The sequence below is a fragment of the Sminthopsis crassicaudata genome, chromosome 1, assembly GCF_048593235.1.
Source record: "Sminthopsis crassicaudata isolate SCR6 chromosome 1, ASM4859323v1, whole genome shotgun sequence".
Classification (NCBI taxonomy): Eukaryota; Metazoa; Chordata; class Mammalia; order Dasyuromorphia; family Dasyuridae; genus Sminthopsis; species Sminthopsis crassicaudata.
In genome coordinates this window covers 40766545-40789411 of record NC_133617.1, presented here as the reverse complement: position 1 = coordinate 40789411, position 22867 = coordinate 40766545, and the positions used below count along the sequence as shown (strand labels likewise).

The window sequence follows — 22867 nt, the reverse complement described above, 5'->3', positions numbered from 1 at the left end:
TAGCCTTAATGCTGCTGTGTAAACATATATTCACATATAACTTTATATGCATACATATCTTTACATGTCTAAATAGACATAAGTTTATATACCTTTGTATATCCATATATCTTTATGTATGTGTATTTGTACCTTTTTATACATATGGCTTTTTATTTACAAAATATATGCATGGTAATTTTTCAACATTGACCCTTGCAAAACTTTCTGTTCCAAATTTTTCCCTCTTTCTCCTCCCCCCTCTCCTATATGGCAGGCAGTCCAATACATGTTAAATATGTTAAAATCTATGTTAATCCCATATATGTATACATATTTATACAGTTATCTTGCTGCACAAGAAAAATCGATTCTAGAAAGAAAAAAAAACCTGAGAAGGAAAATAAAATGCAAGCAAATATCAACAGAAAGCATGAAAATGCTATATTGTGGTCCACACTCAGTTTCCACAGGCCTCTCTTTATCACTGAACAAGTGGAACTGGTTTGAATCACCTCATTGTTGAAGAGAACCAAGTCCATCAGAATTGATCATCGTATATTCTCTACAAGATGCTCTTAAAAGCATTTTTTTCTCTTTTGCATCTCTGAACCCTCCCAAGATATCTTTGGGCAGTTATCTGGCTAGCTTTCTTTCTTCAGGAGCAAGCCTTAAACCAAAACCAATCTGATTCTCATTGGCCACCAATATGTCCAAGACCAGGCCCTATTTGGTCATTGTTTGGGTCCTGATTGACTCAGACTGAATGATAGATAGCTGTCATTTCTGCTTTGGCCAGAAATCTTGAGGGTATTTCCCTCCCAGATTTATTTATTTATTTAGGGTTTTTTGGACTTGGTGAAAGAGAAGATTCTTTGCTTCAATTGCAACCTCTCCATAATCACTGAATGGGTACAGTCTTAGTCAAACTGAGACCTGTTGAAGATGTTAGCTTAAAAACACCAAAGTCTCCCATTTCATCCAGGACCATCTCCAGTCATCTTGATCTATATCTGGCCACTGGCCCCAGGGGGCTCTGGAGGGAAAGTGAGGCAGGTGACCTTGTACAGCCATCCCGCACTTAAATCCAATTCATTTGCATGTCATGATATCATTTCCCCAATATCGGTGTCGTCTTGGAGAATGAAGGACAAACAACTTTTATGGTTGTTATTGTTTAGTCTTTTTTTCAGTTGCACACAACTGAAATGACCCATGTGAGGTTTGCTTGGCAGATGGGGTGATTTGCCATTTTCTTCTCCACATAATTTTATAGATTAGAAAACTGAGGCAAAAAGGATTGATTGACTTGGCCAGGATCACCCCACTAGGAAGTATCCTCTGAGGCAGGATTTAAACACAGGAAGATGAGTCTTCCTACTCTAGACCTGGCACTCTATCCACTGTGCCATCTAGATGCCCCTACAACCATCTGATTCATTTCATCAAGCTTTATGGGCAATATGCATTCATCTCTCTGTGCCTGTTTCTCCATCAGTAAAATGGGGATTCTCATACAAACTACCTTGTCACTTGGATGAAAAAGACTTTGTAAACTTTAAAGATTAATAGAAATCTGGGATGCTATTATTATTCTTTTGTGGGAGGGGCAATGGGATTCCCAGGAACCTAGAGCAAATGGATTCTGGGGCCTTATCCCAGACCCACATTAAATCTGAAACAGAGTTTGAAGAGGACCCTATATTCCCATTCTGCACTCTCCTGAGCTGCCTCTATGGCACACTCTCCCAATAACAATCCCAGCGGATTGTTTTTCTTCTCACAATAGAGGAATTTGCAAGAAAGAACAGACAAGAGATTTGACTTGGTTTTTGCAGCCAGAGTCTGAGCATATTTGGCAGCCTCAGAATGTGCCCCTAGCCTGGGCTTACTGTCACACCTTTGTCCTTCCTCTCCCCTTGATGAGTTCAAAGCACTTTTGGCAACTATCATCTGACTAAACCCAGTAATAACCCATTGGTTCATCTGAGAAACAAGTGGCAAAGAACCAGAGAAATCAACAAATAACACTTAGTTTTGCTTCCAAAACTGAGTTATTGATGGATTGACTTTATACTCTTAAGAAAGAAAAACTGAGAAACACAATATTGGCTTGAAAGGGATGACATGTAAAGACCAGAGGTGAATTAAGCTAACAATGGCTCGGTGCCCAGGACAATCAGGGCTGCACCTGCTCTCACAGGGCTTTGCATGTTTTGGCACAGACCCTTCCCACTTTTTTGGCCACTGCCTGTAAGCCCCAGAGGGGAAGCTTACCAACTTAATAGGGACTTCAGTCTGTTCAACAATACAACAAAAAAAAATAAACCTCTTCTCCAACTGCTAAAGTGACTATTTTAAAATAAAGATTTACTCTTTAATCAATCAACAAGAATTCTTCAGTACCCACTGTTCCAGGCACTACTGTGCTTGCCACTGGGGTTATAAAAACAAAGCAGAAATAGTCTCCATGCTCAATAGTCGCTGTCTTTTGACAATTTCAAAGAATAGATATAACATATATCTATAACAATATTCCAGGATAGGATCTTATCTTATTTTCTTTTTTTCTGATATGGGGAACACTTGCACAGGACCATCTAGCATGCATTTCTGCATCAAAGATGGTGCGGTGTTCTATGAGCAAAACAGAATTTCAATAGCACAAAAGAAACATAAGATGTGTAAATTTAGAGACATTTCCTCTCCAAATGTTATGGATTATTTGTGCCTGATCTGTGATAGAGCCTTCCAAACTCATGTTCTGGTCAGCCACAGTGGGACACACTCCACCTTGGTCCTAAAATGATGTCATTTGTCATTTTTAGTCCTCTTAAACAAGGGGCAATACCAAACCAACTTTATTTTTTTTTCTTCCATTGAAGTAACAGATTAATATCACTAACTCCCTTCTTCACACAGTAACAAAGATAGCCTGTGTAAGCTCTGACATATTTATTTTAATTTCCATTTCCCTTAATAGATTGGAAGCCTGGAGCTTGAATATTTCCCCTTCAGAATTTTAGGGGTAGCTCCAGTGGTAGGCTGCTAAATGTTTAATATTTGATTCTTAATCAATCAATAAATATTTATTAAGTTAATTACTTTGCATCATGTTGGGGCAGCTAGGTGGTGCATTGAATGGAGCACCCAACCTGAAGTCTGGAAGACTTATCTTTTTGAATTCAAATTCAGTCTCAGACACTTACAAACTATGTGATCCTGGGCAAGCTATTATTGACACTCTCTCTCACTCCCTCCCTCTCTCCCTCCTTCCCTTCTTCCTTCTCTTTCTCTTCTCTTCTCTTCTCTTCTCTTCTCTTCTCTTCTCTTCTCTTCTCTTCTCTTCTTTTCTCTTCTCTTCTCTTCTCTTCTCTTCTCTTCTCTTCTCTTTCTCTTTTCTTCTTCTTCTTCTTCTTCTTCTTCTTCTTCTTCTTCTTCTTCTTCTTCTTCTTCTTCTTCTTCTTCTTCTTCTTTCTCTCTCTCTCTCTCTCTCTCTCTCTCTCTCTCTCTCTCTCTCTCTCTCTCTCTCTCTCTCTTTCTCTTTCTCCCCCCTTCCCATATATATAGAAACTAAGAGCAATTTATATACATATATATATATATATATATATGTGTGTGTGTGTATATAAATTGCTCTTAGTTTCCTCACTTGTAAAATGAGCTGGTGTTTTCTTCTGTAAAGAAAACACCAGGGGGCAGCTAGGTGGCGCAGTGGATAGAGCACCAGCCTTGAATTCAGGAGTATGTGAGTTCAAATATGATCTCAGACACTTAACACTTCCTAGCTGTGTGACCCTGGGCAAGTCACTTAACCCTAGCCTCAAAAAAAAAAAAAAAAAAAAAAAACACCAAAGGGGGATGAAACTCGAAAATGAGACTAGGAGGCAAAAGACAATCCCTGCCCTCAAAGAGCTTATAATCTAATGGCACTGGGGATGCTTACAGGAGAGTGCAAAGGGCACACTCTTCATTTAATCTGCATTATTAGCAGTTTCTCCATCCCTTTTTAAAGTCTAGATAATCAGCAAAATAATATATCAAGCCCTGATTTGTATCACTTCCCAATTTCTTAGTTGTAAATACACTGAAATTTTGACAATTGATTTTTGCCATATGACCTGTATAATTCTGGGTAGCCCTGAAGAGTCAAGGGATGATTCCTCAATGTATTCATTTTGAGCCCCTATTGGTGTGTTTCTCCCTGAGATTATCACTGGAAAATCAATTTCATCATCCAGCCTCCAGTAGCTTTTAGAAAGGGCAGTGCTATTATGCCTGGATTTCTTGAGTACTGGGACTTCTCTACTGAGGTTCCAGGGGAGATTGTGGTCAAAGGGATGTTTTGAATAAGCTGACACATGTTGTCTTTTCTTGCTGCCTTCATTCTTTCCCTTGCAAATCTCAAAATCATGTCAACAGCTTAGAAGTGATGCTAAAAACCAAGTGAAAGAGCAATAGAATATAGGACAGGAGTGGAATATAAAACAAGTTGTATTTAACCCAACAAAAATATAAATTCAAGCCCAGTTGAATTCAACGAATATTTATTAATACTTAACTGTGTGTCTGGAACTGTACTGGACCCTAGGATACAAAAACAGAAACAAAGTAGTCCCTGTTCTCAAGGAGCTTCTATTCTGTTAGAAGTATATGATTTGTATCCAAGTAAGTAACAAAATCAGGCAGTTAGAGAGATTGCTAATAGCTGGAGGGTCCAGGAAAGGTAGGAGATGGCATCTTAGCTGTATTTTGAAGGCAACTAGGAACTTTTCCAGAAAAAGATAAGGACAGAAAATATTTCAAGTATGGCGGGGAGTTTCAGCAATGGAAACCTGGAACATTGTATATGGGGGGAAAAAGGACATATCAAGTTGAGTGAGGAAATAAGAATAACATGAAGATTGGAAAAGTAGACAAGAGCTAAAATACCAGCCTCAAGATCTTCCATTTTATCCCAGAGCTAAGAAATAGGATGGTATAGTGAACCTAACAGATCTGAGTTCAAATGTTGCTTATGTCACATATTGATTGTGTGACCTTGGACTACTCATTTAACTCAAGCAACTATTTAAGCCTAAAGCAGATACCAAACTTTGTTGGTCAAATGAGTTTTCATCACTGAGAGTTCCCTATTCTAATGTGTCCCATCCTAGAAGAAACTGGAAGCCACTGAGAAAACTTACATAGGAGAGTGGATTTAGACGGTCGGATTTGTGTTTCAATACTATCAGTTTGGCAGCCAAGTAGAGAAGAAATGGGAGTAGGGTCACAGAAGAATAACATCTAGAGTGGAAAGGAACTTTAGAATCCAGGCTGACCTTCTCATTTTACAAATAAGGAAACAGAAGCCCAGATTAGGTAAGTGACACATAGCTAACAAATAGCAGAAGCAGAATGCAAAATCAGGTTCTCTCAATCTGAATACCAAATACTTTCTGCTCTCTTAAGGAGAAATATAAATGGGGAGACAAAGTTAAAAAGCTGTTTCAACCTTAGCTTCTTTTTTTTAGGATTTATTTCACCTTTATTGTTAAAAGAAAAATTGTTTATTTTTTTTCTTTTTTTATTATAGCTTTTTATTTACAAGATATATTCATGGGTAATTTTTCAACATTGACAATTGCAAAACCTTTTGTTCCAAAATTTTCCCCTCCTTCCCCCCACCCCCTCCCCCAGATGGCAGGTTGACCAATCCATGTTAAATATGTTAAAGTACAAGTTAAATACAATATAGGTTATACATATACAGAAGCGGGTTTAGCAAAACTCAGAAACTGGTTAGACCCAACATTTGGGGTAGAAAGGAACAAGAGTGTGTTAGAGCTTGTTCTAAGCCATTGATTGATTGATAAATTTCAGCATAGGCATTTATACTTGAATATATTATTGTGACAATTGATTAACTACAAATTCAGGCTTGATTCATTATTTTGTTGATGGCCTGGAGTTTGTAAAAGTGTGGAGGAAATGTTGATAAGCTTAAAGGTGTGCCCTGGTTAAATTTTTCTTTTTGAGAGCTATTTGAAAACATTTACCAGTATCCTACTGGAGAGGATAGTGCTATAAGTCAAATTAAACATGGGGGAAAATAAATAAGGAAGTTTGGAGAAGGAATGATTCTTTTGGGAGAAATATTATGAGTTACATCTGGATAAATTTATAATGGTTTCTCTTCATGAATTTGTATGGCATGAATTTCTATGAACAAGAAAAAAAGGTACTTTTAGATCTATTTTTCAAACAATTAAGTTTTATTTTAATTATTTTTATTTAGAGTTGACTTAAGTCTGAATGGGTAGCCCTTTTTAGACTTGCATATCTTTTGTAAATTTATGTTTTTCAAATTATTTCTATCAGTCTTATGTAAAGGAATAAAAGATTTGTAAGCCTTTGTTCTGGAGAAAACCTAATAAAGATAAGACTTGGAAAAAATAAATATAATGAGTTATCTTTTAGAAATAATGAATTTAAGATAGGCTTTCCAGGTAGAGATGTCCAGTACACAGATGGTGATGTAGGATTGCAATTTAGGAGAGTTTTCAGCATGTCTGACTTTGTGACTCTATCTGGAGTTTTGTTAGCCAATAAAATGGTTTTCCATTTCCTTTTCTGGCTCATTTTACAGGTGAAGAATTGAGGCAAACAGAGTTAAGTGACTTGTTGAGGCTCATATAATTAGTAAGTGTCTGAGGTCAGATTTGAACATGGTCTTCTAACTTCAGACTCAGCACTCTATCTGCTGTATCACCTAGCAGCCTTAGGAGAAAGTTGAGGGCTGGATATACAGATGTGGGAATCATTCATATAGAACTGTGTTTTTAAAATTATCTGTTCTTTCTTCTTTTTCTCTCTCCCTAGATCTCTTCCTTCTCTCCTTTTCATTCTTCTCTTTTCTTTCTATTTTATTTTCAATATTCCCCACAATCCAACAAAACAATTATCCAACTTGTTTAAAACATTTACCCAAAGGAAAGCAAATTAAGGATTCAATGAGAAAAGTTTGTAATCAGGGCATGTCATTGCATTAATAAACCATAGCAATGGGTACTGACATGGTTAACATGACTTTGACTTTAGTGGCAAGGAAATGATTTAAGAATGACAAAAAGTTGTTCATGACCCAGCAAAGAGAGACCTTGTTGGCACCTCTTTTCTCAGCACTTCTCACAGCCAGCACAGATTCCTGACAGGAAAAAAAAAAGAAGGAATGTAGGTCATTTAAACAGGATTCCCTTCTCTATTCCCTGCAATGAAGGGCAAAAGGAGGGGGATAAATTCAGTTTAAAGATCATAATTTTTCCAAAACAAAAAAAATAAAAAATAAATGATGTTAAGTGAGGGGACATGTATGACTTCAGTGCTCTGAATGAATATTTCTTTTCCTTTACACTGTTCTTTGGGAGATAAATTCAGGTCCACGAAGTATCACAAAAATCAGAGCCAGAAAAAAGCTCACTTTTTTAGTGAGCTCACTTAGTCCAACTCTTAGTTTCTAGGTAACTTGGGAACCTGAATCTCAGACAGGTGATATGAAAACTGAAGTCACATCAGGTAGGTGAATAGAGATGGAATAAACATTCATAAGTCACCTACTATGTATCAGGTACTGGACCAAGTATTTTTTTAACAAATAATCTCATTTGAGTTTCACAACAATCCTTGGGAATAGGTGCTATTATTAACCCCATTTTATGGTTGAGTAAAACTGAAACAAACAGAAATGAAGTGACTTGTTCAGGATCACCCAGTTAGTATGTGTCTAAAGCCAGGTTTGAACTTAGACCTTCCTGACTCTAGTCCACATCCCCTGTAAATAATAAATTTAAAAGTAAATAGCACATTCAAGATTTGAACCTGGAGCTTCAGATTTCATAGCAATGGCTCTTTCTATTGCTTTGTTTTCCCTATGATTTCTCTCCAAGGAGTTCCCTGGGCTCAGTCGGACCTATTTACTTCCTCCAGAAGAGCTCCACAATGACAAACTCCAGGATCTCTGTTTGATTTCCTGGGGAATGGGTGTTTTGGTAACAACAGGGAAGGATCTCCAGATGGGAGAATATGGAATGCTCAATCTCATTCTCCCAAGGACCTGGCCCCCTTTTGTTCTTGATGTTCATGTTGGCACTTTCCTACGGTATGGCTTTGTAGACTAATAGAGAATAGATCTGCATGAACCCTAGAATTTTTTATTATTTATTGGTTTGATATTTTAAAATTATTTTTGTCTTTTACCTATGATTTCATCAATATGGGGAACTCCTGATGTGGGAATTCACTCCACTAATTTGAGTCAACACAATTTAGCGTAGTACAGAAAGCATGATAACTTTAGAGTCAAAGATATGGGTTCAAATACTGCCTCTCTTATTTATAACCTATATGACCTTGGACAAATCATTTATTTCCTAAGGGCCTGTTTTTCCTGCTGAAAAACCAAAAGGTTTAATTTGATGGACTCAAAGGCCCTTTCCATGTCTAAATCTATCATCCTCAGTCACTTTCCATTCTGGGTCTCAGTTTGCTCATCTGTGAAATGAGAGAACTGAACTAGATTCATCCAGAGATCACCTTCCAACTCTAAATCAACTATACTATAATTATTGGTTGTCTATGGGCAAATCACATAAGTTCCCCAGGCTTCAGTTTTACTTCATCTGTCAAACGAGGAAGTTGGATTAGAAAATCCCAAAAGCTATCCCCTTTCATCTCTAAAAATGTGTTCTTTTTTAACTTTGCCCACATTCCAAATACATATCAATCAGAGGTATAATTTGAATTCAGGGCTTCCTGACCCCAAGGTCAACCTTTCCATCCTCAACAAGCTGTTCATTTGTTACTAGAAACAAATTCTTATTTGTCCACCTGCTGGTCACTTTTCTAATATTTGTCGCTAGGTCTTTGTTCTTGCTGCTGGATAAGCAAATCAACAAATATTTAACTAGAGATTATTATATAAAAAGTGAAGTCCTGGGTCTGAATTCTCAAGCAGCTTAGTCTGGCTGGATTTCAGTGTTTAGATTGTGCGCTGCTTACCCTAACCACCCAGAACAATTGCAGTAGGCAAGGAGGCAACATGGCAAAATGGATGGGGTGTGGCCTTTATAAACCGAGAAAGTGAGTTTCTATGCTAGCCTCTGATTTTTTAAAAAATCTATGTGACCTATATGATCATTTTCTCTTATAGGAGAATAATTTAGAATTGGAAGGGACTATAAAATTCATTTAATCCAAGTTTGTTATCTAATGGATGAGGAAACCAAGGTCCTATGTACCTTATTTTACAAATAATAAGGGATAGCCAGGATTTGAATCTGGATTACTTTCTTCTTCTTTTCCAAATGTTCCTTTTTCCCCTTTCTTTTTCCCCTTTCTTTTTCCCCTTTCACATTTGACACTACAGTACCTTTCTGAATTTCAATCCTCATCTATAAAATGTGAGCAGGTTAAACAATAAGAAGTCTTTACAAGCTCCTGATTGTATAATATTATATATATATATATATAATGTTTTATAATATTGTGTAATATTTTGTAAGTGGATTTTAAATGCTACCATTTTTTTTACAGTCTCTGTTCTTGTGGTCCCCATAACTGGGTTGTGCCTTGTATTGGACACCAAGGAAATGCTAGTTATTGAATGAATGAATCCTCCATTCCTTAGTTTCCTTCAAGGTTCACTTTAGTTGATTCCTCTTGCAGGAACTTTTCCTGATTTGACCAGTTTTAAATTATATCCTAGAATATATATGTGTGTGTGTGTGTGTAGATAGATAGGTAGATAGATAGATAGATAGATAGATAGATAGATAGATAGATAGATGATAGATATAGAGGGTGAGAGAGAAAAGAGAAAGACAGAAAGAGATAGAGAGAAAGAGACAGAGAGAAAGAATCAGAGAGAGAAAGAGACAGAGAGACACAGAGAGAGAAAAAGAGACACAGAGAGAGACAGAAAGAGAGAGAGAAAGAGAGAGAGAGAGAGAGAGAGAGAGAGAGAGAGAGAGAGAGAGAATATATATATATATATATATATATATATATATATATATATATATATATATATATATATATATATATGGCCTGGCATAATTTTGGATTATCTTCTGTGTTTACATATTGTCTCTTCTTCCTTCCTTCTTTCCCCTTATGAAAAGGAGAATGAGAATTTCCTAAGGGCAGGAAGAAAGGATATAATTTTTGTCTTCCTATCCTCAGTGACTCCTTGTCCTGGACTACCTTTGTATCCACTTTCTGCACAAATTGGCTCTCTTTTCCAGCCCCACTCCTACAGAATGAAGGCTCTCTGAGGGCAGGAATCATGTCATTTTTGTCCTTGTATACACAGTGGCTAGCACAACACCTTACATGTTCTAGGTGCTTAATAAATGTCTATTGAATTAATTTAAATGTATACAGCAAACTCCCCAAGTGGTTAGGAATCTGTCACCAAGACTCCCACCTTTCTCATCAGCATCACTTTAAATGAGGAGGAGGGTGACGTATTTAGGAACTTGGTAGCTTAGCCAAAGTCCAATTAATACACTTCTCAAGATCAAGGTGGATTAGAATGACAGGTTTTTGCTGTTTTTCATGCCCTTGTGACCAGACTTTCCTGTCTGTTCTGAGGCCAGGTAGGGAGTGTGGGATAATCAGTAGGTGGAGTTGTTTGGAGAAACATTCTTATACTCTATTTTTTTTAAGATAGAAAAAAAATAGTTATAATAATGACCCAGGGTTACTCTGGCTTTATCAATAAATATGCTTGCTAAGAGTTTACCATTCTTTTAGGAAGCTCGGAAGAAATGATCTAAATAAAACATGAGAAAGTAAACTGTGAGTTCCCTTTTGTTATTGTGTCACAGATAACTCAATATTCCTGAATCTTAGTTTCCCCATTTATGAAATGAGGATATTGGATTAGAGAGCCTCTGAGGATTCTACTGAGAAGTGGGCAACTTAGCATAGATTCATGTGATTTAAAATCAAGAGGTTCCTAGTTCACACTTGATTTCAGGTACTTTCTAGCTATCTGAGATTGAAAAAGGCACTTTATTTCTCTGGGACCCAGTGCCTGAATGATAACAAAAATAATAGCAACAACAATAATAATGACAGCTGGCACTGATATATTGCTTTAAAAATTTTAAACCATTTTACATACAATGCCTTGTTTGATTCCTACAATAACTCTATGGCTAAGTGCTCTTATTACCTCTATGTTATAAGACAGGTGGTACAGTGGATAAATACTGGATATTTACTAGCTGTGTGATGTTGAGCAAGGCACTTCCCTTAGTTTCCTCTATTGTAAAATGGGGATAATATTGCCCCACATCCAAAGGTTGTTGTGAAGCTCAAATAAGATATTTGAAAAAATACTTTGATATTCTTGTTCAGTCAACTCCCATCTTTGTGACCTACATGGGGTTTTCTTGGAGAAGATACTGGAGTGATTTGCCAGGACCTTCTCAAGTAGATTACAGCAAATGGGCTGATTGACTTGCCCAGGATCACACAGCTAGTGAATGTCCGAGAGCTCAGGTATTCTTAGTTCTAGGCTTAATACTTTATCCATTGAGCCATCTAGCTGCTTCATAAAAATATTAGATATTTTTATTTTATATATGAAGAAATCAAAGCTGAGAAAGTAACTGACTTGTCCAAAATCTCAAAGCTAGTGAGAATTTAAGGCAAAATTTGAATTCAGATCTCTTTGACTTCGAGTTCAGCAGTCTCTAGGGTTGGCCACATAGTTGCCTGTATAAAAAAGAGGGGCTTAGATTTGAATGTCCCTTCCAGCTATAAAACCAAGATCAAAGAGCTGGAATATAAATCAGAGGTTGTCTCGTTTAACCCACTTCATTACTAACCCTTAGAATGTCTGATTTCCTCTGTCTTAACTGGAAACTAAGTTTCTCCTGATACCTGTAGCTGCTAGTGATCTCTTCCCCTCATATCTTTTTTGTTTATGTGCACACATCTATACACATATGTACATATACCTACACACACTCATACTTACACATACATGTTGTCTCTTCCAGTAGACAGCTCCTTGGGGGTAGAGATTGCTTCATTTTTGTTCTTGTATCTCCAGTACCTAATTCAATGTCCGGCCCATTGTAAAGAGCTTGAGAAATGTTTATTGATCGATTAGAGTGAAGTCCCTTTCTAAGGTCACACAGTGAATTAAAAGCCTGGGGTTTCTATTCGAGGATTCTTTGCCATTTCCACCAAATTACTGAATCTCATTAGCACGGAGGAGATGGGAATAGGGGGAGAAACTTTTCATTGCTATATTTTGTTCAACTTTACTTAGGGACAACTTTGTGGGGAAACCAGGGTATGTTTCTTACCAGTAATTAGAGGAGAGGAAAATCTCCATAGGGGTGGAAGGCAAAGGAATTTCCTCAGTAACAATCACTGAGTAAAAATTCATTGCATTTTTTCATCCTTTAAAAGTCCCACTTCTTCTAAGTGGGGGTTGCTTTGCTTATCTGTGCATGTGCTAAATGATATTGCCTGCTGGACTCCAAGGCATGTCAGCAGGCGCTGGAATTAGAAATCCCCAAAGCAGGTGGAGAAAAGGCCAGGCAGCTATCCCCTGATAATGCACTGAATTCAGTGAGATTTGTGTTTCCTTTCCTGTCCTTTGAATTTAAATGAGAAACACACCAAGACTCATAAAAGCTCCCGTCCTTCCTTTCCGATTGGAGACATTGGGTGTCTGTCCCAAATGGAACTCAGAAATAAATAGAAGATGTTTAGTGATTGCATGCATGAGGGTCCATTGACGGAATAAAATCAAATTGATTATTTGAATAGAGAGCAGGCCTTTGGGCTGCCTTAGTTAAAGAGGGCCCTGGCCAGAACCACAATGTGGGGATCTTAGGACATAGTTATGGGGGCGTGGGGCTGTAGGGAAGGACAGTAGCCAGGACAAGGGCACATCTGCCATCTCAGAACTTATTTTTCAAATGTTTCTCGGTTTTGGCAAAATCCCAAAGCATGTTTTGACTTGACTCTTCTCCCTTAATTTATAACCTATGTGTATCTTAAAGGAAATTTAATCCGTCTGTTTCTGATTCCTTTACACTTAACTCATCCAGTCTTGTTCTGTAAGAGTCATTTGATGTTTAGTACCCTTTGAGCCTTTTTTATGAGGTCTTTTAAACCTCCCCCCCAACCCTTCCCTTCACAAACACCCCCAATCCCCCAAGAAACAGGAAACCAGGTTTTTCCAGAATAAAAACAAAGTCAGACCCCCAGAAGTTTCTCTTCTCAGACCTGGAGGACAAATCTGTAGGGTTCGAGCTCTCTGAACTTGTCAACACACATCCTCTTGGGCTGACTCCCCAGGTGGAGTTGGCCCAGTTCAGCTTATAATGAGGAACAGGCCCCTCAGGATAAGAGTCAGGTCTTCTGAAAAGATAACTGGCAAAGCCATAATTCTGACAGAAGGAACAAATGACAACTTCTCTTTTAATCTTCAGTGCTGAAAGAGAACCTGGGAATGTGGGGCAGAAGCCCATTATCATATCGGACTCTAGGCCTTTCACCAACTTATTGACATCAAGGGTATGCTTTCAAATGTCTGGAAACAGTCTACGCCAGTTAGCAGCCCACCAGTTAGTGGCCTGACCTAAGCATGGACAAATGTTAAATGGCAAAGCCTTGAGAAGTAGTCAGTGACCTGGGTTTCAGAGCTGGAAGAATCGTAGAAAACTAGTTGCAGCGCTGGGGTAGACTTTAACACTTCAGCAATTCAAACATTTTCAGTTTAGAGGTGAGAAACTGAGGCTCTGAGAGCTTCTCTAACAGAGGTGACAAGTGACAAATGATGGATTTGCCTTTAGATCTTCTAACTTTAAATTCATTATTCTCTCTACTCCCCCCTCATTTTACAAAGGGGAAAATTGAGCCCCAAGGGTTTATATCTATAGTAAGTAAAAGACCTGGAATCTAAATTCAGGTGTTCCAATTCCAAATTCAGAATTTAATCCATCAACAAAGCATTTATTAAGCACTTACAGCTAGCCAAGCACTATGCTAGATATGGGCTTGCAAATAGACATAAAAGACAGTTCCTGCCCTGGGAGAGCTTACAATCTAAAGGAGGAGATAACATACAAATGTATACAAAGCAAGCTATCTACAGGATGGAGAAGAAATCATTAATTCCAATGCCTTCCCACTGGAACTATGACTGCCTGGGGAAGGTATCCTGTTGCAGTTGGGATTTTTTTGTTGTTTTCAGTCATATCTGTCTCTTTGTGACCATATTTGGGGTTTTCTTGGCAAAGATGCTGTAGTGCTTTGCATTTCTTTATTTTTTAGCTCACTTTATAGATGAGGAAACTGAGGCAATCAGGATTAAGTGACTTGAACAGGGTCATCCAGCTATCTGAACTCAGGAAGATGAGTCTTCTTGACTCCAGGCCTGGCACTCTATTCACTGTACCACCTATCTGCCCTGTTAGTATAAAAAGGAAGACAGGAAAGTCGGTAGTCAGAATGGAAAAGGGAGTGTGTTCCAGGTGTGGGGAATAGACACTGAGTTGAGAAATGATCTTGTTTGCAAACTAGCCAGGAGCCCAGTGTCCCTTGGTGGAAGAGTATATGTTGAAGAAGAATGTATAAGAAGACTAGAAAGGTAGAAAAGGGTCCAGGTTATGAAGGGCTTTGAATGTCAAACACAACCTTTTATATTTAATACAAATTCAAGTCTAAATAACATTCTAGAATCACAGCCTTAGTTAGAGCTGGAAAAGACCAGTGAAGCCATTAAATCCACCCCCCTCATTGTATTGATGAGAAAACCTAGGTTTGAATAAGTTAAGTAAATTCCTCAGGGTTATACAGGCAGTAATCCCTCTGAGTCTTTCATTTCACAGGATGAGTAAGTTGAACCTAGCCCAAGAAGAGACAAACCTTGACTTGCCCAAGATCACACAACTAAGAAGTAGAACACAGACCCTTTGACAGCTTCCACTGCTGTCTTTTGGTCAATTTGGGCTGGAATGGGGTCATGTCTCTTGTTCCCTTCCTCTAGCTAAGGGTCTTATGAAAATTGTTGCTAGTCTAGAATGAACCAGCACTGGTCCCTCAACCCCCTTTTATCCCATAAATTCAGAAGTAAAGCCTATCTCCCTGACCAAGCTATTTTGGGCTTTCTTAAGGTCATTATATCAGAGATTTAAAACTAGAACCCTTAGTGGTTATTGAGTCATTTCATAGAATGTCTCTTCATTCCACCATTTCACCCAGGCTGTGGCACCAGATACAAATTCTAAGAGAACAGTTGCAAGCCATTGGTTTTTTGTTTGTTAATTTTTAAGAAGTCAGTTAAAATTCTGTGACTTGTCCAGGGTCATATAGCTAAGTTAAATGTCTGAGGTCACATTTGAATTCAGGTCCTCTTGATTTCTGGGTTGGTGCCATTTAGCTGTCCCAAGTCATTAGTTTTTGTTTTTGTTCTTGTTTTGTTAAAACACACTTCTCTTGAAAGAAACTCAGTAAACTTTCATTAAGTACCTACTATGTGTTGCTCACTGTGCAAAATTCTACAAAGACAAAGACAAAGACAAAATTATCCTTGCCCTCAAGAACTTATATTCCACTTGGGAGTGGGGCTGGGTTGGATAACCTATCCACAGATAATTCAATACAAAGAAAATAATATGTAAACCTGGGATGAAGAAGGAACTTGCTACTTTAGGATGGTGTGAGAATCTTACACAGAAGGTGATATATGAACTGAAATTTTAAGGGAATTAGGGCTCTCAAGAAGTGAAGAGAGAATCCTTTTTATAAATGAAGAAATTGGGGCTGAGCAGCAGAAGATGGAGATGAAATGTCATTTTTGGGGAACAGCGAGTGGCCAGATTGGCTGGAATATGGAGAATGTGATAACTTGGGTATGTTTTATATTTTGCTTTTATTTTTGCCTCCCTAAAGGGAAAAGACCCTTTTATTTCTCTCCAGGATCTCCTTGCCAGTTCTCAATGCACGTGGAAGAGAACCATAGCATTGGAGTCAGAGGCCCTGAGTTTGAATCTTGCTCTCATCCTTATTACTTAACTTCCCATCCCTGGGCCTCAGTTTCCTCATCTATCAAAAGGAGAAACATTAGGCCAAATGCTACCCACAAGCCCCTTTTAGCTCTAGCTCCAAGGTTTCATGATCAGTGGTAGCTACTGACTTTGAGAATCCTCGGAGATGAAAGGTTGCTCTTAGGTCTCAGCCTCTGTTAAAGTCATTCCTCAACCGATTCAAGTCATGACCTTTGAGAAAGGAGAGAGACAAGATCTCCAGCAGCTTCCCCAGAGGCTTGGAAGGGAGGAGACCGGATGGGACAGGCTGCTCCAGTGAGACATTCCTAGAGGTCCTCGAAGTCTTTCTCAGCAGGGTATTGCTCAGCTCATTGGTTTAATAGCCAGAGGGTGGACACTGGAGGCCAAACTAAAAGTGACCCCTCCTCTTGTGCTTGGCCCCACCTGGCCCAAACATTTTTTTTTTTTGAGCTACTGATGGTTTTGTCTTAGGCTGCCAATCTCTGCTTTTGTCCATATCAGCTAATCAAAGGAACCTACTTAGTCTCAGGTTGAGTTATTATATAAGTGAAGTAAACTTCTTTCTCCCATTTACTTTTTTGGGAGGTAGTTTTCCCAAGGATTCAGACTTTGTAATCTGAAAGAAGATATGAGTTACATACACTCCCCTTTGATGAAGAATGTCTTTAAAACCCACAAGATGTCCCCTCGAGATATGTACAGCCTAGCATAGCATTTAGAAAATTGGTCTCCCTCTCCAGATTGGGAGGCAGGAAGATTCATGTTCAGTGTTTTATATATGTATATATCGATAAAGATTTAATAATGACCTACCATGTGCTAGGCACTTTACTAAGTTGTGGAAAAATAAAGAGAAAAAAAAATTAGTTCCTTCAATAAGCTCACAATCTAAAGAACCATTCATTTCCTTTAGAATATAACCCATTTAATTTTTTGTGATGTACCACTTCAGAAAGGAGATTAAGACAGTCAAAGTAAAAATCTATGAAGAATATGGATTTTATTATAAAATTTTGAACCTGCAAATCCAATACAGGTAATATAATCCAACTCTATTATTAAATAATCTATTAAATATCATAAGATATATTAATATATTATTGTATGTATACACAATAATATAATATATAATAAAGTATAATATATAATATTATAAATATTATATATTTTGGAGTTCTGCTCAAACTACCTTTATAGCATAGATTCTATCTCCCACCCTTGGGCTTTTGCAAAGACTGTCCTCTGCACCTGGAATGTATGCCCTTACCTGAGACTCTTTGAAAACAGAGCTTCCTTTGGAACATTTCTAAAAAGTCATTCCTACATGAAACTTTTCCTAAATCTCCCCTCCTCCCAGCTGTTAACATTCCATCCCTTAAAAATTACTGTGTATTTATCTTGAATATATTTCATATGCTATTTTCCCAGGTGTAATGAAGGCTCCTTCTCTGGAGTTGTAAAAGACCTTAAAAAGCATCAGATCCCATTTCTTATTTTACAGAAGAAATTAAGAACCAGAGGAAAGAAGTGATTCTCTCACACAGCAAATGGCAGAATCAGGAATGGAGCTCATGTTCTGTGATTCCCAGATTCAATTCTGCTCAACTATCTATGTTATGAAGGACAAATGAGATCATATGGGTAAACTACTGACTTATATATTGTTATTCAATCATATCCAACCTGATGGACCTATCTGTGGTATTTTGGCAAAGACATTACAGTAGTTTGTCATTTCCTTCTCCAGAGTGAGTCTATTTTACAGATGAGGCAAATAGAGGTTAAGGGACTTGCCCAGATTTGAAGCCAGATTTGAATTCATGAACAATAATCTTCCTGAATCCAGGTCCTGTGTTCAATCCACTGTACTATCTAGTTGCCTGCTATTTCTTCAAATTCTCTGATATTTTTTGAATGTGCTTAATTTTGCCCTTCACTCTAAATCCTGAGTTAATTGAGGGGAAAAAAAAAAGTTTTCCTAAATCCAATGCATTGATACAAACCAGTGCTGAAAGGATCCCTGTTTCAGAGATCTTCCAAGAAGAAAAGTATTTTGAAAATGAATAATCAGGTGGCTTATAACTAGTCAGTTCCAGTTGTGTGTTCTGGGAGAGAAGCTAAGTGCCTAGAGGCAGGAGGAGGTAAAAGAGGCTGAAAGTTATAAACAGGTGCTGATGTGCCCCCCGGGGAAGGGTGGGAGGAAAGGAGAGAAGAGGTGGAGAGCCCCAAACCTGAGGAGCTTGTCACTTCTGATCAAAGCCAGCCGGGAGACCTCCTAATCACCATCACCCACCTCTTAGTGCAGATGCAATTTTGTCATCCGTCAGTGTTAATAACTTTGTAGTTCTGCCTAAAATAGTTAAGCCTTGCCAGGAGAAGTTTTCAGATTTTTTTTTTTTTAAGTGCAACTGTTCAGGGAAATGCTACCAAATTTCCCCTTTGAGGCCACCTGTTGGAAGAGACCACCTGTCATCAAAGACCACCTGAGTACATCCCATCCCCTCATTATGGATCCATCTCCTTCAAAGCTGGAGATCTCAAACATTCAGATAGGATGGGCGGGTGGATTTCAAAGCTGATATTGCTGGGCTAGGGACAGGAAGCCCCCCAGAATGACGGCTGTAAAATAGATAGTGGTTTCCAATAACAGTCCTGATGGAAACCATCCCACTGGGCTCTGGACGTGGTATTCACCTTAACAGATGCTTCTTTCCGATGGTTTGGGTGTTTCACTTCCAAATTGTGACAGATCACCTCAACAGCTGCAATAGAGACTTGTTCCTTACATATCTCTACTAAGGCCATTTTCCTCAATAGCTCCCTCACCTGCCTATAGGCTACCCTTTAATTTAAGCAGGAGTAGAAAGAGCCTTTGTCGATACATGTGTGACCTTGGGTAAGGTAGTTAACCTCTCAGTGTCAATCATTCAACTAGCCTTTATTAATCACCGTTTCTATGTCAGATCCCATAAGTGCCCAGGAAAGAAAGACAAAAACATGGTCTAATGATCTCAATGAGCCCACATTCTAATGGAGGTAACAGTGCACAGCAACTGTGGACGTACAAAATATCTGTTGTTGTTCCTACGTTCTCAAAGAAGACAAAAAGTGAAAATGGGGAAGGCCCTAGCAACTGGTCTGCTGCAGAAGTAGGGATTTCAGCTGAGTCTTGAAGGAAGTGGTGAAGGTCAGGAAGAGGAGTATTCCAAGCCTAGGGGAGAGCCAGTTTAAAAAAAAAAAAGACAGAGTGGGAAAATGAAGCATCATGGTAGAAACTAACAGCAAGAAGACCAGTGTCACCAGGAGGAATGGAATAGGGAACCCTAAGCCTCCATTCCACATCTCAACCTATGATCCTGCAACCTGGCTTTGAATCCCAGAGCTGTTATCTGTGGAGCCTAAGCCAACTTCATCACTCTGGACCTTAATTTTCTCCATCTATAAAATGAAAGTTTTGGATTAAATGGTCTCAGGTGTCTCTTCCAGAATTAAATCTATGATCTTATCATAAAACCCGTTCAATTGGTTCAATAATCCTCCCTAAAACTTTTATCATAATAGAAGGAAGGAGCTAAATCACAAAGAAAATCCTTGGCTTTATGGCTAGACCTACTAGCTATGTGACCCTTAATGTCTCAGGCAGGTAGGTGGCTCAGTGGATAATGCCATAAGTCTGGAGTCAGGAAATGTCAGTTCATGAGTTCAAATCACGTCCCAGATGTGTGACCATGGACAAGTCACTTAACCCTGTTTGCCTCAGTTTCCGCCTCTGTAAAATGAGCTTTGGAAGGAAACAGCAAACCACTACAGAATCTCTGTGATCCCCAAATGGACTCACAAAGAGTCAGACATGATGTAACAATAATTTTCTAAGAAAAATTGCTCACAGACTTAGGTAGAAGTGTTTCCTAAACCACAGCAATCACAGGTCTGATTTTTAAAAATCATTATTTCTTGGCTTTTTCCATGGATATTTCATACTAAATATGACAACTCTTAAGATGAGTTTTTCTAAATTCAATATCAGCTGTCCTGTGAATGGAGTAATGTCATGTTATTGTGTATGCCATTAAGAATGAAAAAAAATTTTTTTCTCACAAAAAGAAATGTGAATTTATTTTTCCTTCTTCTCATATCTTTTAGAATTAGTGGATTATTTTATTGAACATTAAGACACTTCAAAAAGTGCCACAGTGGAGGGAAAAAATCCTCTCCTTTCTCAACTACTTATGAGGGCCCTTCACTTATTACCAAATGAATACAATTTTCTTCAGGAGGCAGGTGAAGAGAAGAGTGAGAAGGAATAAAGATACTCTCCAAATCATGGGTAGGAATGCCTAAGTTAAAACTTAAAAAGCTTAAGACTTTTGCCTCTCCTCAAATGCTCAAATCATTGGATATTACAGATCTCTAAATAGAATATATCACGTAAACTTAAAAGTGTCCCCAAAATCTTGATGCAATTTTAAATTTTAATCCACTGAGACTTTAGGGACTCCTTGAATTTATTACTCATTCCTTTTCTATACCCCCTTTGTGGATTTCTTGCTGATCCCTTCTCGTTAAAAAAAAAAATGAAAATGAAAATTTCTCTCCAAATACCTTCTCCTCTACTTATTTCCCCCTCTGCCTTGAAGGAGAAACCACAGGTTACCACAATAATTTTAAAAACAGCAATTATTGGGATTAGTCTGCTAGAGCAGACAAGGGGTTAAATTAAAGAAATAGCATAAGTTTTGCCACTAATATAGATGAAAGGAGGGACTGAGTGAGCCTTTTTACAATCCACCTTTCCTCTTCCATAGAATTAAAGGGTTACTTTTTTTCTCTTTTCTCCTAAGTCCTGTCATTGATCTTAGAAATGGTACTATTAATAGTAAAAATAATAACATTCATAGGAATATATGTGTGTTATACATTCACATATACAAAGATATATAGGTAATTAAATATATACACATAAAGATGTATGTATATATATATATATACATATACATATATATATACATATATATGTATATATATATATTTTTTGTGTGTGTGTTTATTGTAATTCAGTGGTACCTGATTCTCAGTGACCCTGCATGGATTTTTTAGGCAAAGATACTGGAATGGTTTGTAATTTCCTTCTCTAGCATATTGAGGAAAACATAGGTTAAGTAACCCAGGTTTACACTGGTAGTGAATATTTAAACTCAGGTCTTCCTGACTCCCGGCCCAGCCTTCTATCCACTGAGCCATCTAACTGTCTTTATATACATATGTATACATATATTAAATATAATTATTTGTACACACATGTATGTATATATATTATATATTTGTATATATACACAATATGTATGTGTGTATATACATACACACATATTGTGTATATTTACAAGATATATAATTACATATATTATGTACACACATAAAGATATATAAGTATATACATACACACAAGTATATGCATAAAAAGGTATAAACATACATATATAAAGATATGGATATACAAAGGTATATAAACCTATGTCTATATAGACATATAAAGAAATATATGTGCATAAAGGTATATGTGAATATACATATACACATACATACATATACATACCCATATAGATCTTTAAGATCTTTACTCACAGTTCTGAGAGATTAGAGAGTGGAAATGTTATTCCCATTTTAAAGACTGGGAAAATGGGATTCCAAAAGATTGAATTGCTAACTCAGACCCAGTTCTTTTAACTTCAAAGATCAGAGTTCTTTTTGATCATAAGGTAGAGCTTAGTGATTTTGTTGGTCCCCCAAAGGAAGTTATTTGCCCAAGGTGACAGGGACACATGGTCATTGTGTCAGACAGAACCAGGTCTGTCACTAAAACCCAAAACCCCAGATTCTTCCTACTTTCCCTGTTCTAATCCATGAGGGTTAGAAACAGTTCTGGTCAGGCAACAAGGTGATTAGCTATTCCTTGGGAAATCCTACCTCAAACTTTGGGTACACTGAGGTAATTTCCATGAAATCATCGATTTTAAAGGTGATATCTCAAAGGTTGACTAGTCTAATCCCTTTCTTATGACTAAGGAAGTAAGAGTGAGGGAGTGAAATGATTTTCTTGGTTGTTGACAGGTAAGCCCAAGAGGCTTTGGCACAATACTGTCCCAGGTGCCCTGCCTGCTTCCAACTCACCGCATGGACTTTTGTCCTCTGAAGACTCTGGAAGAGAGAATGAGGTGGAGACTTTGCACAGCTCTGTCTCGATCACATTTAATTTGCTCTCAAGACATCACTCTCAGGATGCCATTGGCCCTCTTCAACAGACAAACCAGCCAGCGCTTACCTAGAGGATCAATATCTTTGGGGAAGCTGTCTCTGAAACTCGGTCACTATTGACCACCCAGGAAAAACAAAACAAACAAACAAACAAAACTTCTCAACATCAAAATCTTTGACATAGTAAAAAGATTCACTATCAGAAATGTATGTGCTTTTTATTCATGAAAATGCCATTAAAAGATAGCTTATCAACTCTGCTTTGCCCCTGGGCCCTGAGAGTCAAGGGATCTTTCCTCCCAAGAGTAGCTGTCTCTCTTTATTAAAATGTAAATATGAATTCTTGAACTAGAGATCTGCTTTGCCTTCCTATTTAGATCCCCTTTGCATACAGTAAGCACTTAATAAAAATTTTTCCCTTCATTTCTTTTATTTATACCAAGAGTAAACTGGATGATGATCTTTGGCTGCTGGTTACCTAGCTCTTGGTTCTCCAGGCAAATGCTGTTGATTGAATATTCTCCAAAGAGGACTTTTAGAAAATTCAAGTGAATCTGAAT

General features: G+C 37.8%; 1 long non-coding RNA gene across 1 annotated transcript in view; it reads left to right on the top strand.

The window, feature by feature from the left end:
* LOC141560786 (uncharacterized) overlaps positions 1-22513 on the top strand; it is a 96676-nt gene extending 74163 nt beyond the window's left edge. The window contains exons 2-3 of the long non-coding RNA XR_012487814.1: positions 17557-17696; positions 22164-22513. This is a non-coding gene — a long non-coding RNA (uncharacterized LOC141560786). The remainder of the gene's footprint in view (positions 1-17556; positions 17697-22163) is intronic.
* The last annotated feature ends 354 nt before the right edge of the window (positions 22514-22867 follow it).